Consider the following 19,786-nt stretch of genomic DNA (forward strand, 5'->3'; position numbering starts at 1 on the left):
GGGATGTCATCCTCCACTCACAGGCGGAGCGAACCATTGTTTCTCACCTTAACTGTGACATTGGGGGAGATGTCTCTATGGAAAAGACTGAAACCTTGTGTCACTCTGTGTTTGTGTGTGTGTGTGTGTGTGTGTGTGTGTGTGTGTGTGTGTGTGTGTGTGTGTGTGTGTGTGTGTGTGTGTGTGTGTGTGTGTGTGTGTGTGTATGTGTGTGCCTGTGTCTGAGAGTGTGTGTGTGTGTATGTGTGTGCCTGTGTCTGAGAGTGTGTGTGTGTGTATGTGTGTGCCTGTGTCTGAGAGTGTGTGTGTCCTGTCTTGCTTTGTCTCTGAGGAGATAAAAACATTGCGACACCGACTTACATAAATGACCCACACACACACACACACACACACACACACACACACACACACACACACACACACACACACACACACACACACACACACACACACACACGCATATACACACACACACACACACACACACACACACGCATGCTCTCTCTCTCACACAAACACATACACACATGCTCATAAACCACACACACACACAGACTCCCACACACACATACACATGCACACGGGCACATGGGCACGTACACACACACACACACATGCTCACACACACACACATGCGGGCACACGGGCACCCACACACTTACACACACACACACACACACACACACAATCACGCGCTGACACACACAAAGACACACACACACACACATGCACGTACACTCACACACATTATTTATGTGCAACTGAAGTGTGAAGCAGTATTAATCCTTCTTGTAATGGGATTATATCTGTTAATTAGCAGCAGACAGGGTGCAATTATAGGCAGTGAGATGTGACATGTACATGCTAACGTCATGGTGTCTCTCTCCGAGACTACATAGCCTCTGTGTTAAAGCCTCACTTGTAAACCTAGACGTCACAGCGGTTCCAGTGGTTGCATTACGCATAAGACACTGACGTTCTCTCAAATCCATTGCAATCTCATGTAATTTCAGTCTATCATTTTACTTCAATTCCCACGACTTAACAGAGGAAATACAGACTGATCGGGACCCATAATCCTTGGTATTTGTACTAATATTATGCAAGCTTTTTGTCATCCAGACCGTGTGCTTAGTGTTAGAAACCTGGCCAATAAGCCCTGAATTTGCGGGGAGTTTATTATGACTGACAAGCTCAAAATCCAAACATACTCTGCTGACTGAAGCCTGCAGCTTGGCCAAGCTCCGCTCAGGCAAGCTGCCTGTGGAGGTGGTGGAGATGGAACACTCCCTCAGCCATCTCTGGACCACGTCATTCATGATTCCCAAATAATTCGGGGTGAAGCACCGTGTAGTATTCATTAATGATAGAACTCCTCACAAGTTGCTTATGCAGAAATATTGATATATTTGTGTGTATTAGAGTGTCAAATCGGCCTTCCTTTTTATCTTGCATGCCTTCAACAACAGCACGTCACATTTATATTACATCATAGAATTTATTTTCTAGCCTCCATCTCTCGTAAGATCACATTCTGTCTCTCAGTCTGGCCTTCATTGCATTGAAAGCCAAATAATTTAAATGATAAGACCAAACAGGGGAGGGAGTTTAAGTTCATGACGAACCAGAAGCACCACAGTCTTACAAAAACAAGAAAATAAGATGGCGACACCCATAGAAAGCGTGGCAATTAGTTTAGTTTTTATTAAAAATATATCAAATAGGATGTTAGAGATTGATAGAAATCTGCAGGGAATGCCGTGAATCCCCCTAGTATAATATGTTTTTGCTCAACAGTATTCTGCAAAAGTAGAGACAGCACTCAAGAAGCAGCACACACCCTAAAATGTGTCAGACTTTTTTTTTTGTTGTCTGACCACAAAGCAGTGGGTTTGAGGTCAGTTATTATGCGTTCATAAATCTCCACACATGTCCTTTATTTCTCCCATGCTCAACGCCAGTGACCTTTAGATGCTTTCTGTAAAACATATGCTTAACACCATTTTTAACAGCATCTGTTTTGACAGTTAGTTTTGTGGTCATTTAGACGATGTTATTGCTCAGTTTAATCTTTCATCCTGTTTTGGTACATTATTCAAATCTTATCTCGGCACTTCATAAAATATGCTCAAATCATATGCAGTATAAACAGCTTGATACTTCACTTTTAGATCCTTGTCGCCAAAGAGTCCATCCCATCATTTTGACACATCCCACACAGAGTAACAATAATTCAAGCAGACATCACTCACATATTTTCCTGTTAATAAAAATAACAAAAACCTCTGCGTCCTCCCTCTTTATTTCTGAGCCAATGTCATCATATACATAAGTAGGAGCAGTGCAGCTTTTAAGGCCAGAAGCGTTTCGTAGCTTCCCCCTCGCTCTACACTTGTATCAGCGAGGTGAGAATTCTCCCCTCACTATATCTTCACGCCCTTTTTCAGTCTGTGGCGTCCGCTCAGCGGTTACTGGGGAAGTGACAATTGAGTGGCATTACAAGATGTTTAAGAGTGGGCTTGGTAAGGGGAGTGGAGAGGAAGAGGTGGGGGGGGGGGGGGAGGGGCACACCTTCGGTTTAATCACACCCTTCAGTCGAGAGGTTGCTAATGTGTCAGAGTCGGCCACGCTCGGCTGGGCACACACACACACACACACACACACACACACACACACACACACACACACACTCCTGGAAGCACCCTTCCAGAGACCCTGAAGTGAGTGAGTTGAGTATACGGCTCTCTGTACACACACTCTTACACACACTCTTACACACACACACACACACACACACACACACACACACACACACACACACACACACACACACACACACACACACACACACACACACACACACACACACACACACTCTCTCTCTCTCTCTCTCTCTCTCTCTCTCTCTCTCTCTCTCTCTCTCTCTCTCTCTCTCTCTCTCTCTCTTGGAGAACAAGTGAGTGTTTTGTTCCAATGAACACAGGCGGACGACCATAGCTTCTAGCAGCAGTCAGCCAACCAGCCAGCCAGCCAGCCAGCCAGCCAACCATCCAGCCGACCAGCCAAACCCCCAGGCTGATCAAAGCCCCACACCTTGATATCCACCCCGAGGTTCACACGCAATTCTTCACTGCAGGCAGCAAGACAGGAAAAAGGAAATTAAGATTGAACGAAAGCAAGGGATGTGAAGGTAAGGGGAGCGAGAGAGAACGGCGGAGCGGGGAGGGCCAGAACCAAAAACCAAAAGAGCGGGAAACCCAGAGAAACAGCTGATACAAGGGGTCTGAAAAAAGACCCTGTGTATACGGTACGGAGAGAGAGATGATAAGTGAGAAAAAGGATCTGATATCAGGGGGGCTTTGATGACAGTCTTTGCTGCTGTCAACCCCCCCCCCCCCCCTCACCCCCCATAGCTTTTCAAGGTCAACCTCACAGCGAACCTCCACCTTGGTTCTACTGACTTTCCAGAAATGAGCCATCAGACCTATTTGTGTTTGGCTTCAATGAATGCATTCAACAGAATTTCCCAATAATAAATCGGACTGGGTTAGGTAACTCCAAATTCTGGTTTTGAATTGAGTGCAATGTCCTTCGTCCCGTTTGTTAATTTGTGCTTTGTTTTGGAGTGGACACACAAATCAAGTTAATCAAATCTTATAATGGCGGTGTTGGCTCCACAAGAGAAATTTATTAATGCAATGCTCTCAAACGCTGCACGGTTTGTTATGATCACGCGCAACCCCGCTGTAAATGTCCCCATAGAACGCCTTGTAAAATTGTTTATGGACAAACAGTGTTAACGTCCTTGAAGGATAGCATTGCCCACCTGTATTGGCTTGATGGCCACAGACAATTCATTTCATTTCATTTCATTTCATTTGTGTCATCCTGTTCTGTTCTCACATCAGTCTCCATCTTAATGGAGACCATTCTCTGCACTCAATTATTGTCTTTCAATTTGGAATTCCTTACCCTGGAGCATGCACACACACACACACACACACACACACACACACACACACACACACACACACACACACACACACACACACACGCGCACACACAATGTCTGAATCTCATTATCTAGGTCAACACACATCCTGTTTGACCCCCTGATCATCAAGTCAAAGCCGTGCTCCCCGACCATGTTTATAGACCAATTTGGTGCCTTTTAAAAGGAATACAGGAACACCCCCTAAACAAACAACAATGCCAGTGCTTCTGCAGTTGTACAAGCAGATCTACCCCCTGCTAAGTCAAATCATATTGCTTGTATTAGTATTGTCATTAGAGAGAGAGTTGCAGAGACTGAAACTCACCCTTTTCTACCTCAGCATCACTAATCGAATATTTAACGGTGGGGTTAGGTCATGCCAAAGAAAACACAATGGAGATTTTTTTTTTCACTCATTTGTATTTCATGGCTCTGGTCAAATCATCGCACGTGAAGATTGGCTTGCTGAGGTATTTGTTGACCAATGGAAAGGACACAAGTGGCAAGAGCCAAGAACCGACTATTGTGTGTTTGTGCGCTGGCATACCTGCACGCAAGGACACACAAACACATACACACACAGACACACACACACCCACACCCACACCCACATGCACCCACACACACACACACATCAAAACACAAACATATTCACACTTAATATAAACACTCACAACCGGCATGAACACCCAGACAATAACACACACACTCACACATACACACACATAACCCACAGATATTCCTACTCACACACACAGACAACACACACATGGACACAAACAGACACACATACACACACAGATATACAATCACACACGCACGCACGCACGCACGCACTCACGCACGCACGCACGCACGCACGCACGCACGCACGCACAAACCCACATACACACGCGGACACCAACCTAGGGAGGACGTCCATGTGTGGGCGAGAGCTCGGAGGCTAATCTGGCCAAACCCTCACACCATCCCCAGCCATCTGCTGATTCCTCTGCAGCTTGTTTGGGGTTAATAGCTCTGTGATCCCCTATCAGCCCTGCCCAACTGTACACTCCTGTTGACTCCTTTCTGCCATTGATTAAGTGGTTTCTCCATGCCGAGATTGGACGAGGACGGAGCGGCGATCTTGCGAGAACGTCCTCGGAGATCGCTCTGTAAAGAACTGTCTTTTAGGATCGCCTGGATGCAGACCGCATTCTTTTGAGACATGTGTGCACTTTTGTTCTTGACACGACCCCATTCATATTCATTGAATGAGATAAGATATTAGGCAACAACGTTTGTGATGTTATGAAGATATATTGTAGAAATATATGGAATAATTAAATTACATATAAAACAGGCTATAGTCAGACGTTGAACCGCTACGCAATTTTACTATAGAACAGTCTCACGAAGCCGCAATCATTCAAGCAGATTCCTGAACGATGGAAGAGATTTTTTATTAATACATGATTTATTTCTACACCTTAGCTGCCAAGTTGTGGAAATTGTAGCACTTGTAAATATGTGCTGGGTCTGCCATTTCTCGTTCATCCTGAGACCAAAACTTGTCATGAGATATCTCTATTAATAACCAGCCCCGAGTTTCAAACCGAGGTGTCCTTGGTATTGTGCGAATGACAAGAACCCAAGAAAATTTCACTGGTCTTTTTATTTGATGCAGACAATTACTTATTGGGTCGACGAATATGACGTCAAGCACCAACACTGCAACGGACCAGATACCATATTTCTACACGACCTCTGTCTCTCTCTGTCTATATCTCACTGTCTATCTATCTCTATATACCACCATTAGCCAGAGGACACCATTCATAGCCTATTCTTCTAAGAGGTGACTAAAAATTGCAGGTGAAAATCGCAACTTTATTATTGACATCTTGAACGAAAACTAAGAATGATCCTCTATGTCACACTGCAGAAAACTGAAGGGGGAAAAACAGCAACGTCATGTATTTGACATAGCCTTTGCACCTGGGAAACAAAGAATGGGAGATAAATAATCGGATACGGCAGGGCAGACGTCGCAGCCTAGATACGGGAAGAACAAGCCTGCGCAAATCCCCACGCTCAAATGACGGTACTTTGTCTTCATATTAGCACATCAGCACAAATTGGTTCCCTGTGCATACTCCTCAAAGACCCTTATCTATCCTGTCAACCTACATGAATGAGGCTTTGCGGCCACTTTGTGCAACAAAGCATCGGTGTAGGTGGGGCTGAACACATCACCCAGGGACACTGAGGATGTCTCTCTGCGCTGAGCACTAAGATAGCTCTGGGTTTTAAACCGGTGCACACAGACCAATCTGCGGGCTCATGTTTTATTGACTCTGCCATAACAGCTACGTCTGGCCCCGTCCATGGAGACAGGTTTCCAGCTGACCTGGCCTAGGTCGGCCCATTCACAACAGGTGATCTAATGACAGGGGTGTAATACGATGATTGTACACTAGGGGCGCCCCATGGGAGCGCCGTTGAGGCACTTCATAGACAACCAGGATTGCAGCAGCTGATGTGCCCTGATTGGTTGTAGGTACATCCAATTGCATCCGGAGGCATATTGGTGTGCGACAGTCGATAACGCCCTGTCGAAATCAATCATGGAGTGTGAGGTTCCGGACTAACATTTTCAATGAGGGTACAATAATTACTGATTAATTAGCATCAATTCATGCAGTACTAAGCATTATTAAATATAATTTGAATAGGGGTCAGTGTTATGGACAGGGGTAAGGTTTGCCCTTACCCTATTAAATGATGTGTGAAATAATAGCGTAGTTACCATGAGCACCATTAGGGGACATGCGCATCAAAGTAAATGAATATAAGACCATTAGTTAACTGTTAGGTCAACTATTTTTTATTGTGCATAACTGCATTATCTAAAGTTAATTAGTGGTTAATTAATGTGCCCTTATTGTGAAGCATTAACTTTTGACAAGATCTCGTCCTGGGATTCGCCCCATTCATTATCCACCACAGTCATTCAGAGGGAAGGGCCTTGGTATTGAACGCTACCCCCCCCCCCCCCCCCCCCCATAAACTGGGACTCGGAGAAACTAAGTGAAAGTTTCTGGGCGTATGTGTGTGTGCGTGCTTCTGACTTTTGGTTAACCCCGGTTGATTTGCATATTACATCACTGGGAATAGAATATAAAGCGCTTGAGAGAAGTACTGTCTCCCCGCTGATATCCTCCGTTCGGCTTGGGGTAGCGAGCCAAAAGCAGCAATCAGGAAGGCGTTTAAAAAGCCCTTTTGAAGATAATACGTCGTCCCTTTCATCAGGCTGATAAGGAAGTATCACGGACGGTTTCATTATTTAGAAAAACCCAATAAAGCATTATTTTTTGTCCCGATTCGTCTACATAGCTTAGTGGGCAGACGAAAAACCTGTAATCCAGCGCCGCAGCGTGGGTTTATAATCTGTGATTGCTGATGGCGTCAGCAGGGATGGGAATCTAATGTTGGCGGCAGAGCTCTGAGCGGGGGGGGGGGGGTGCAGGGAGTGAGAAGGGTGAAAAGAGTGAACGTTCACACGGCGGCGTCCCAATGAGCTACTCCATGCACCAAGAGGTGGGGCACATCCGAAACAACATCGCTCTGATTGAGGTATTCATCTAGCTTTTCTCCCATGCAACATCCCTTTCAAAGAAGGACTGAGATGATTTCCCACTCGGGTTTTGCTGGCGACATCACAGTGGGGAAACGACCAGACGACGAGACTTCTCTGTGATTTCATCGCAACGTGGCGGCGGTCTGTAGATGTATAAGAACCCGTACATTCCAGCAGTCACATCTCGGTCACATGCGAGAATACTCCAGATCGGAGCAAAGGTCATCCGCCATTGGTTTTAGCGCAGTGGTTCAGGGGTGGGGGGCGGGGGGCCTTGTGGAGGCGGGGGAAAGCCTTGTGGTATACGAACTTCACTCTGTGGAACAAGGTATCTGGTTTCAACTGATTGCTCCATTCCATGCATATGCATTATATAAACATGTAAAAAGAGCGAGTTTCGATAGCTCTGAGGGAAACTCTGATCTCTCAACACGTTCTAATTAAAGATTCCTTCCCACATGCCGGCCAAAAATGGCTGCTCTCCTGCTTCCTGATGATTTTTCATCTTGCTCTAGATTCTTCCCCCTGCAATCCTTTTCGGTTTCGCAGTTCTTTCCGCTCGGCCAGGAGGAGGCAGCCAGTGGTGTCGTAGCATCTGTAGAAGAAATACTTCGCTTTTTTGAACTGCAGTATCCCCACCCCCTCCCCCATCAACCATGCTGCCTTGGGGATGTGTTTTTTTCCAGGACCTAATCGTGGGGGTGTGGGGGGGGGAGTTATGGATGAATAGAAGAACACACACACACTCACACACACATACACACAAACGTAATAGCTTGGTCAATTCTGATGGTGGTTATGTTTGCGCACGCACGCACGCACGCACGCACGCACGCACGCACGCACGCACGCACGCACGCACGCACGCACGCACGCACGCACGCACGCACGCACGCACGCACGCACGCACGCACGCACGCACGCACGCACGCACGCACGCACGCACGCACGCACACACACACACACGCACACACACACACACACACACACACACACACACACACTACACTTAATGCATAGAAAATGTCTAAATTTTTTTTTTTGGAGTTTTTTGATAATGATACATATTATTAGAAACATAGCATCATTATTCAACACAATATGAATCACACAAATACATTGTCAACACAGAAATGCAAACATAGAACAAGGAGATTTGTTTTTTCTACAACATCTAGTATAAGCGACGGGCTCCCACTAGTTTAGCATCAGTAGACATGTGGATTAGGTTTATGTCATAGAACATGACTAGGGATCCTCTGTTCTACCTTTAGGGACATCAATTTCAAGATTTCATCACAAGGAATCAGTAGTTTTGTTGTCGATATATACATATTGACCAAAAGTCTAAACAATTAAAGAAGACTCAATTTCAATCTTTGACTCGGGGTCCACAGAGGGTCTGTTAACAAGGGCTCACTGTGTTACCAAGAGCCATGGGTGGGTAGCCCTTCCATGATCCCTGCACCGTCCTCCCTAAACAAAATATACAGTCCCAAACCCATCCCATGTGTTCCCTGAGATCACCGGTTATCTTTCAGTCACCCCAAATATTTAGATAGGCCGTGTTCGCCGGTTTTCTCGAGGACTGTTGTTTCATTCCAACGGAGTGGTAATGCCTTACAAATGTGTCCCGAGATCTGCCGGTGACCTTATTGTGCGTGGGATACACACACGCAGCGCTTTACGTCGCGGGAGGACGGAGATACGCTCTGTCTTAGCGGCGGGACGCAGGCCAATGCTGACCCCCTCGGTTCCACCACATGGAGTGTGTTTCACAGGCCCACGCCTGCTGCTGCGTCCCGGGGGGAAGGTCCCTCTGACGGCTTCTCCCCCGCACCCCTACAGCTTCTGGCTCTGCACCCGGGGGGCTTTGGAGGGGGGGGGGGGTCCGGCTGATAACACACACACACATGGACGTACGCATGCACGTACAGACAGACGCATGAACGCACACACACACACACACACACACATTTACGCACGTACAGACACACACACACGCACTTAGGTACAGACACACACACACACACACACTTGCAGAAACACACACGAACGCACACACACACACATTTACGCACGTACAGACACACACACACACGCACTTAGGTACAGACACACACACGTATGTACAGAGACACACACACATGCAGACACACGGCAACATGCACACGCACGTAGAGACAGAGACAGACATATATACAGAGACACGCACACATACACACACGCGTACGTACAGACACGCACAAACACACAACTATTTATATGAATGGATAGCTTTCCATCCTCCATTACATTGTGTTATTGAAATATAATATTTCATATTATATTCATAGTCAAAGTGAAGCATTAATGTTGACCTGACTCTGGCCAGTCTATTGCGTCCGTGTGATGAGAGCCAATTGCCACCAGGGACCTCAGCTATCTTTGAAATGACCAAATGAAGACCTTGTGTGGTCGAGATTCAGTTTTCAAGTGTTTCTTTTTTAGAAGTTGGCTGCTCTGTTCCTGTTAGTCTTGATTCATGGATTCAGAAGAGAGCTTGGCTTTTCTTTCTTTCTTTCTAAAGTCAGATTATTCCTTTTTTCGTACTCCTTCTTTAATTCCTTCTTATTGTCATTCTTTCATTGCATTTTTCACCTTTATCTTTCTTTCTTACTTTCTCAATTTTCGCTCCCTCTCTCTTTCTCATTCGCTTTCTTTTCCTCCATTTCTTTCTCGCTTACATTCTCAGCACTTAGCCAATAATCGGTGTGAATTGGTTGTCGAATCTCATGGGGGGGTTAGCGTGTGTGTGTGTATCGGTGTAAGTCTCTCTGTGTGTGAGTGTGTGTGTGTGTGTGTGTGTGGTGGGGGTCCCAGTGGTGGTGACCAGTGGTTAGCCCGACCGCTCTGGTTCTGCTCTCTTGTGTTTGTGTACCTCTGTCACATGATATGGGAGGGTCCACTGGTGGCCAACAGGCATTACATCCATCTGCATGGGAAACCAGGGGGCTTGTCTGAGGTTGCAGCTAATTGTCGTTGCATATGGCAGCATTTCGAGGAAGCATCTGGACAACTTATTAAGCCCAACACGCACACAGCGTGAATTTACGATTCGAATTTGAGGCACGTTCCGAAAAAGATATAGAATCATATTGTTCTAATGGAGCAAGGCACAATAAATGTTATCGTAGAGTGGCTGCTGCTTTGCAAAGGACTCTAGTCTACCTTGGAGGCAAACGTTTAAAATCGTTATTTTTGCGCCCGTCCAGACGGCTGTGTGGTTTGGGCTTTTGCCATCTTGAGCGATGGAATCCATAGTTACCTTTTCTCAAAAGTTTAATGTTAGGATTCAATATTATTACATAACTTCCGTAGATTCCCTTGTGACGCATCAGAGGCACACCATTTTCAGAAAAGCATTGAAGCCGTAAAACTGTTAAGAATGTCAATGATGGTGCCCCAGCGAGATTGTAGCTTGTTGCTTTATTGCACAGTACAGTCACCTATTGTTTTGTCTGTTCGCAGTGACCCGGACCAGACAGGTCGCGTTGTAAAAACACCACTGCCCTTCCTCTGAGATTGTTCCGTCTCAGTGCGATCAATAAGCCAATCATGAGTCTCCTAGCCCTAGCATGGCTGTGTGTTCATGTCTGTCAATATGTAACCCTATCGCCAAGACTAAGGCTGCCATTGGCGGGAAACGCTCTTGTCTCGACCTCTAGCATCTATCAGTTCCCCTCTGCAGGTTTGACATCCATTTTAGATGTGTTTTATTTATCTCTTTTGTCCTCATCCTAACTAACCTTTTCCCTGTCTTTGGACGCCACCTCCTTCACTGCCACCCTGTCTCCTGATGCCTGTCCATCATTACTTCCCGCTGACATCTGCACGGTAGTAGCTCGGGTGAATTGTTTGTCCTGCAGGCATCACATCTTCCCGTTCACCCTTGATTACAGTCAGTTCCATCTGTCTTCTTTGGTACACATCAACATGATTGGGATTGTGTGCTCGTGCCTGGGTGTTTGTGTGTGTGTGTGTGTGTGTGTGTGTGTGTGTGTGTGTGTGTGTGTGTGTGTGTGTGTGTGTGTGTGTGTGTGTGTGTGTGTATGTGTGTGTGTGTGTGTGTGTGTGTTTAAAAGGTGTCTTTACATTTGCGGTCATCGATGCTGCCCCATGGTACTGATTTGTTGTAATAGAGAAGCCCTTGGGCTTTTTGGATTCATAAACTGCTGCTCTCTGACCGATGGGAACACATCGTCCCTGACTCGATAAACGCAGTGCCTTTCGTACATACAACCAATGACTTTAACTGCATTTGGACCCACGGCATGTTCAGATAGTCTTCCTCCATAGGCATCACTCAACACATCGTTACGACCACAGTATGTGCTACTTCACGCTCAGCCTTTTAGATGAATGCATGTTCGCTGAGCTCTTGCTTACAGATATGATCCTGGTTCATGGCGCTGTGCCGTGCTTGTTTGAGAAGAATTGAACCTGATGTCAAGATTCCAGTTGCACCGCAAATGACCTATGCTAAACTTTGTGATACTGATGTGATCATGTACGTGATTGACACAACGTATGTATTTGTGTGTCTGTGTGTGTCTGAGTGTGTGTGTGTTCTTTGTGTCTCTCTGCACGGGCACTGCAGTTGCAATCGGTGGGTGTATGTTTGTGAAAGCGGGATGTGCTCTCCCAACACATGTCCCTCTTGGCTTACATCACTGATTTCGGTGCTGAGATGAAAGGCTGAACATGTCACAGTCACTGGCGCTCCATGCCATTCAGACAGAGCTGATTGATATGAGTTGGATTAGACTTAACGGCTGCTTCACAGGGCCTGCACCTGCTCTGTGTGTGTGTATGTTCATGTGTGCATAATGCGTATGCGTGTGTGTGACGGTGTGTTTGTGTGTGTGTGTGTGTGTGTGTGTGTGTGTGTGTGTGTGTGTGTGTGTGTGTGTCTGTGTGTGTGTGTGTGTGTGTGTGTGTGTGTGTGTGTGTGTGTGTGTGTGTGTGTGTGTGTGTGTGTGTGTGTGTGTGTGTCTGTGTGTGGTCTCTCACTAATAATTTGTATCTGATTGAGAAAGTCTTTCTACCAATGAAAAATTGAAATGGTTAACAATTCTAAGAGTTTATTGCCATTATTATGAGCAACTTGGTGACAAATTGACACTGCAGTTCTGCAACTGTTTGCAACCTGCAAACCAATTTCTCCCACATAAGAGTTTATTTTTATTTGGATCCCCATTACATAGCAGCACAGTGTCAGTGTATTTCTGAGGTTGTTACATGAAATAGTTCTGAGCAAATGATTAGTTGTGACTTGAAGATTTAATTTGTAAAACATTACATTGCAGAATACTGATCGTTTCTATATGTTTCATATTTTATCTAAATGATCTAAGAGCAGATTCAAGTACACAAGTTTTTTAAATAGTTGGTATCCACACCAATATGCAGGAATGCAACCATGATATTCATTTCTGATTGGCACATGTTATTTTAAGGCCGCTATAAAGTATTTTCATTTCTGTAGCAAGCCAAGCATGCCAAAGTAAAACTACACCTTCAGTACATTTAATGGAATTCAAACTAACTTCTTTTTTTCCCAGCGATGCCTCTATGTGCCTATGTGTGTGTGTGTGTGTGTGTGTGTGTGTGTGTGTGTGTGTGTGTGTGTGTGTGTGTGTGTGTGTGTCGGTGCATGTGTGTATGCTCGTGTGTGCCTGTGTGTGTGCATGTGTCTGTCTAGCGAAGAAAGAGGTGTGCACGTGTGCCTTGAGAAGAGAGCGAGGTCGAGAAATAGATAGATATATAGATAGATGGATAGCTATATAGGTAGACAGATAAATAGAGAGTCTGTAGCCGGTGGGTTTATAATTAACATAGTTATTACCTTTCACTCCCCCTTCGCCCCCCCCAAGCGCTTTCCCCCCTCCCTCTTCAGGTCTCCAGAGGGGGGGTCGTCTCCGGGAGGGGCCGGAACGGTGTCTCTGGGAGAGAGATGTTCTGGAGTTAATCCCTCTCTCAATGCCCTCATCAACATCAGCTGCGTCAAGTGACCCACACTGGAGCCCGGTTGTGACCCCAGCGGGGCTGAGGGAGGCTGGGGAGGAGAGAGAGCAAGAGGGAGGGGGCAGATAAGCAGACAAAGCACACACACACACGCACACACACGCGCACACACACACACACATGTGTTACCCTGTGTGTCCTTCCCCTTCGACTTCATGTTTGGATGAAGTTAGGGTTTGCAAAAAACACTTTTTAGATCAAACCAATGAATGGGCTGATAAAATAAAAAATGAAACTTTGATACGTTTCATTTGACTACGAGTCGGGGCAGAGGCGTCTTTCAGTGCACTTTCAAATAGAACCCACTGAACACGAGACTCTTTAGCTTGCCCGGGATGATCCTTTAAAGTCAAAGACATTTCCATTCATTTCAAATCGGCGTAATAGATAAGAAAATAATGAAGGAGGCAGTAATAAGAGGGTAGGAGGGGGTCGGTGACAGCTGTGAGAAATGGAGAACGGTATGATGGTAAAAAAAAAGGAATGTCTGGCAGAGAGCAAAGTAGGAGTTGGTGGGCGGGGGGGTTGGGGGGGGGGGGGGGGGGGGGGTGCATATCCAGCTAAGGTGAAGGAAGAATGACCTCCTGAATATTTAATTCCTTTTCCTGGATGCCGACTACTACCTCAGACACACTCATCGACACTGGCACACACACACACACACACGCACACGCACGCACGCACGCACACGCACACACACACACACACTCACGCACACGCACACACACACACACACACATACACATACACGCACGGGCTTACTGTTACACCTCCATCTTTACCGGGATGTTAGTGATGGCAGAAGGCAGTGGCACCCATTCCCCCAATGCATGCAGGAACATGTGTGAATGCACAGATAAAACCGTCCTGTTTATACATACACATGAATTCGCAAGCTCACAAATGGCAAAGATTCAAGAATCAAGGACATATGGGCTTAGGCCTGTTGTCACGTGTGTGCGCATGTTTGATTTGCGTTTGTGTGGTTGTGTGTGTGTGTCTCATCTAGATGAACAGATGAGTAGGATCCATACACATGTTCGGTTCTGATGGTGGTTCTAGGTTGATTAATGCCCTCTGGGTATTTAAACGAATGGATGAATTAATTGTACCTCCATTTCACCAGGTTTGTATCACTGAGGTGCAGGACCTCTTGTTTGCCAGGCTGCTCCTCAGGACAGCAGCGGCCAATTAAAGCACGGCATGCAGCATAGAGCATTATACAAGACTGACAAATCATATAAACCTAACAGGCAACACTATACACAAACAAGTGGGGCTAGGAGGCAAACAATTTCCTATTCCTGAATCATCTTCTATCATGGCTTGGAACAGGCTTGGATCTGTAGTTATTCAGCCAAACAGGATAAGGCTGCGAGCTAAATGGCTGCGTGTTTGTCTCATTTCTAGGTCTCTATTTGCATACATCTTTTCGAGTCAAATCAAGTCAAATTACATCTATAAAGGACATTCCAAACATACAAGCACATGGTGCATTTTGCATAATAACTTGCTCCTTAATTCAACACAATACATCAAAAGAATAACAAGGTTTAACAGTTACTCAAAATGTCTAATGATTTTAAATAATGTTTTTAATCTCTGAAGGGAGGATTTTTCCTGCAAGCGGGAGCATGATACCCAAAAGAGCCCCTGACTCTCTCCTTCAGTCTCAAAGGCTGATAAGACTGCTCTGGTTAAATCAAACCCTTGTAACCGACTCTCCTGGCCCGACTAAAACATCTGTTCCAAATAGCATTTGTTAAAATTACATCCTTTACCGATTCTGCCAAAGAATGCCACAAAGAAGTCACTTAAAGACAAATAATATTGGTAACGGATGCTTTAGTGAAGCCAAGACAGACAGTTACAATGGTTTTCCCGAAACCAATAGACACAGACAATCGTCATTGTTAGGCTAGTCATCTCTTCCCATGTTTGTTTTATTCCCGCCCTGGGTTGAATGTTTCATGGGGGGGAGTCATTGCTTGATTTGAATCAGACCTCTGTGCCCTTGCACGCAGATACAGTCAACAGTGGAGGTGGAAGACACAGAGATATGTCGACGGAGGTGTGATGAAGAAGGATTGGACTCATGGGAAACATGAAAAGGGGGGTCATTATGGAGAAAAATAAATATGAGTCGGCAATGTTGCTGTTCCTTGTCCCGGAAGACCTTGTTATCAACAAAAGGAGTGAAATTAAGCTAGTTGTGGTTTCCTTCCAAAGCAGCAAATTAAACCAGGAAGTTTGATTGCTACAAAATATGATGATGATGATGAAGAAATGAGGATGAAGCTGATGATGAAGTTGATGTTGATGATGATGATGATGATGATGATGATGATGATGATGATGATGATGATGATGATGGCCTTACTCATGCCTCATCACTGTGTCCGTTATAGGGTTGTACTGGAGGGCCATATTTTAATCTGTGTTTGATTGGAATATTAATTATTCTTTCTATTGTGATTTAAAAGAAACCTGGTGTAGCTGGTGCCTATGTTGGTCTAGCAGGTGGGACGTGTGTAGGGAAAGCTGTGAATATAATGAAGAGGGTGTTGTAATGTATTATAGATTAGGCAAACACATATCCAGTCCAGACCATAGCCAACCCTGTTCCTCCTCCACACGCAAACCCACACACACACACACACACACACACACACACACACACACACACACACACACACACACACACACACACACACATACACACACACACACACACATACACACACACACACACACACACACACACACACACACACACACACACACACAAACACACACATGCACACACCAAGGGCCAAGGGATGTTGCTTCATCCTAACCACATTGGACACTCTTTGGTTAAAACAATAACAAAACACTCATAGTCACAGAGTAGAGGACGAGCACCGACAGGCCCTGGCTTGTTTTCCACAACATCTTCCAGACGTCTCCATATAGAGCAAAGCTGTGACTGTGAGGCAGATGCCACTTTCACCCCCAGCTGCAACCCATGGTGGTGAGAACATTCAAGGGCCTTGTATATTTTAAAGACAGATTATTTATTTTTGAGTCCAGGGCTCCTCATAATATAAAAGGTCATTAGAACATGAGTTCTGGTCTTTGTTTTGCAAATACATTCATTGGTTTCAATGAGCCGAGGCTGACTGGGAACAGGCTGAATCCCTGTTGGAATTTTATAATTGTCCTTCGTCCATCTATCCAAACACAGTGTTTTCACAGTCTAAGTTACAATCTAAATATTTGATGGAAAAACCAACAAAGATGGTTTGTTAGGTTAGGGAGAGTGAAGGGGAATTAAATGGCTGAATCGTACACTGTACATGCTCAGGAATTGGGTATCAAAAGTGCTTTAGTTTGTTATAGGCTATAGATTATTTTCTCCATTGACCTTAGTGTTAACTGTGTTCTACACTTACACAGTGTATGCATTTATACGGGTGTGGTTGTCTTTAGGATTTTTGTCGAAATGGTGGCCAAAAAACTGAAAGACTTACCTTGATGCATAGGTAATTAACAAAAAAAAACTCAAAAATCACGTACGTACATTTCTAAGGACCTGCAATTTTGGTTGGAGCATGGAATAAGAAACAAATGATGAGATTCTATTCAATATAATTGTGTTTTTCTTTGCTTCTGATTAAAAGGTTTGAATGTGTGCATTGTTTGGGGATTTGCATCTATTTTTAATTGTTTATTGTTGGCAAAAATCGAAAGAAGTTGACAAAGTGAAGAGCATTCTATTGCATGGCATCATGGTGTATCCTAAAATTCGTGAGGAACATTTTCATCATCCTTGAGTATTCCACAAAAGCCGACGCTATTTCCTTTGCCATTGTCTTGTCATTGTCCTCTCGGCGGGCCCAGAATTGAAATGTCAGTTTGTGACAATAAAATAATAGGAAACCATTTCCTGCACCTACGCCGTTCAACAGCTTACAACATTTCCTAATATTTAGCATGTTGTCCTCTCCAAAGCCTGGGGAAGAATAGACATCCGTCCACACGGAGGATGCCTGCAAAAACTCCAGTGAACTATCAGTGGCGGGCGGGTATTATTGTGTCAGGTGGTAATGGGGAAGTACATCTGCTCTTATGCCCTGTGAGTGCTTCTTGGGTGAGGATGTGCGACAGGCAGACAGGCTGACAGTCTGTATGCAGCACAGCAGCTATGGCACATTTGGTCAGGAGGGAATGTCAGGGATTATACCATCCCTTACTATTCCTTACGTCTCCTTATTAGGAGCTTGAGGGGTCTCACCAGTACAGCCGAACCGAAGGGGGGACTGACAAAAGAGTTATGGAAGGACCTGAGGTTCTTTTACATATTGTGTGTATAAAAATATGTTTAATAAATTTTTGTCTTTGTCAATTCTATTTGTTAGCAGTCACACGATAGGTTGAGCGAGTGAGCTCTGCATATGACGTATGGTATTATTTTATTGTATTCATATTGTAATGTCATAACCTATATGAGCAATTTTGTCCCAGCATGATCAGTGATGTTCATAAACAAGGTCCCAAGCCTCACAGAGCTTCCAGTAAGAAGTAGGGTTCAGGAGAGTTCAGGGATGGACTTGGCGCACACACAGACCAGACCGTGTCGGATAGGACCATGTCGAGTACCTCAGCACCATTGATTTATTATAAGAGCATTTCTCGTTGGGGGGTGAGGAAGCTGCAAAATATAAAGGAAATCCCCAAATATTTCTATTCACATGAGATTGGTAGTTCCTGGGTTATTTTTAAAGGGTATTTTTATAGAATGTGAGAGATGTCCTTATCGTTGCAGGCACGGAACAGCAGTCTTTTATTTCAGGATGAATTTGTATGGAAATAACATACCAGACGTGTTTTGGTAATAATCTTGCCAGAATAGGGCAACCTGTCCAACGTCTAACTCTGTGCCATCAAACTTTTGCATTTTGGCTTTTGCATGACACATCTGTCCATTGACCTATCCCACTTCAATGCCGCATATTCAAATTGGCTTCATCAGGGGTTCAGACAAGCTTTTAATACATAGCTTTCCAAAATTAAGATTGGCTACTTAATGAGTGTAAAACAGTGTGATAAATGTGACTTGGTGTGAAAACAAAGACGTTTTTGTTTTACAGATATAGCCTACCTCATGTCTGCCTTCATTCTCTAGCTAGCCACAAAGACTTAGCATAAGAGAGCTAATAGACAGCTGAGGAACGGCAGCTTTCATAGCTTCTATCACATCATCCTTTGCCAAACTTTAATTTGGAACATTATAAATTCGACCTACAGTTAACGCAAGTAAATATGAATTAGGCAGATTTCAAACATGTGCAGACACGGGCGGTGCTGCTGGCTGATTCTGGTTAAAAAACAAGACAGTTTGAGTTCAGCTCCCATGAAAACAGCCCATTGTGCTTCTCTTTAAACATTGACATAGCCATAGCTTGAAGCTATCCTTCAGGGCTCTTCAGAGGGGGGGCATTCATCTCCATGCTTTCAAAGTGTTCTCAATGAAAGGTCGACCACGAACCCCGGATTTGGTTTTAAGTCTGGCCGGTACGGTACCCTTTTTTTTGTCGAGGGGTCTGCACTAGAAGGCGCTTACCTCAGGTCCAGTGTCCGGGACATAGCCTCATGAATACAGGCCGGGCCTCTACCTCTGCCAACCTCCGAAGACTTGGATCTCTGCTATTCAGGTTGGCCCTCTCTGCTATAGCGGGCCCGTCGGGATGCCAGCCAGCGGGTCTTCCAGTTTTCAACACAGCCAATGAACTCTCCGTAACCTGCTAATCAGCCCCTCTTCTCCCTCCTGCAGCCCTCTGACACATAAAGCCCCATCTTGTTTTATAGAGGCAGGCCACTGTGGACTTTGTTAGCGCCTCCGCAGCAGCGCCACAGTGAGAGATCTTCCTCGCCCATTGAGGCTTTGCTGAGTGGCTCCCAAGCCCCACTGCCACCCACCCACCCGTGCTTCTAGTGCAGATGGGGTGGTGGTTGGGGAGTGGGGAGGGGGTGTATGCAGGCATCCGGTGTATAAAGCTGTCAGTGTGCATCTAAATCTGTTCCCTGGTGCCACAGCACCGGCCTTTTCCAAGGAGAGGGAGAGT

This window comes from Gadus macrocephalus, chromosome 20 (assembly GCF_031168955.1).
Source record: "Gadus macrocephalus chromosome 20, ASM3116895v1".
NCBI classification, from domain to species: Eukaryota; Metazoa; Chordata; class Actinopteri; order Gadiformes; family Gadidae; genus Gadus; species Gadus macrocephalus.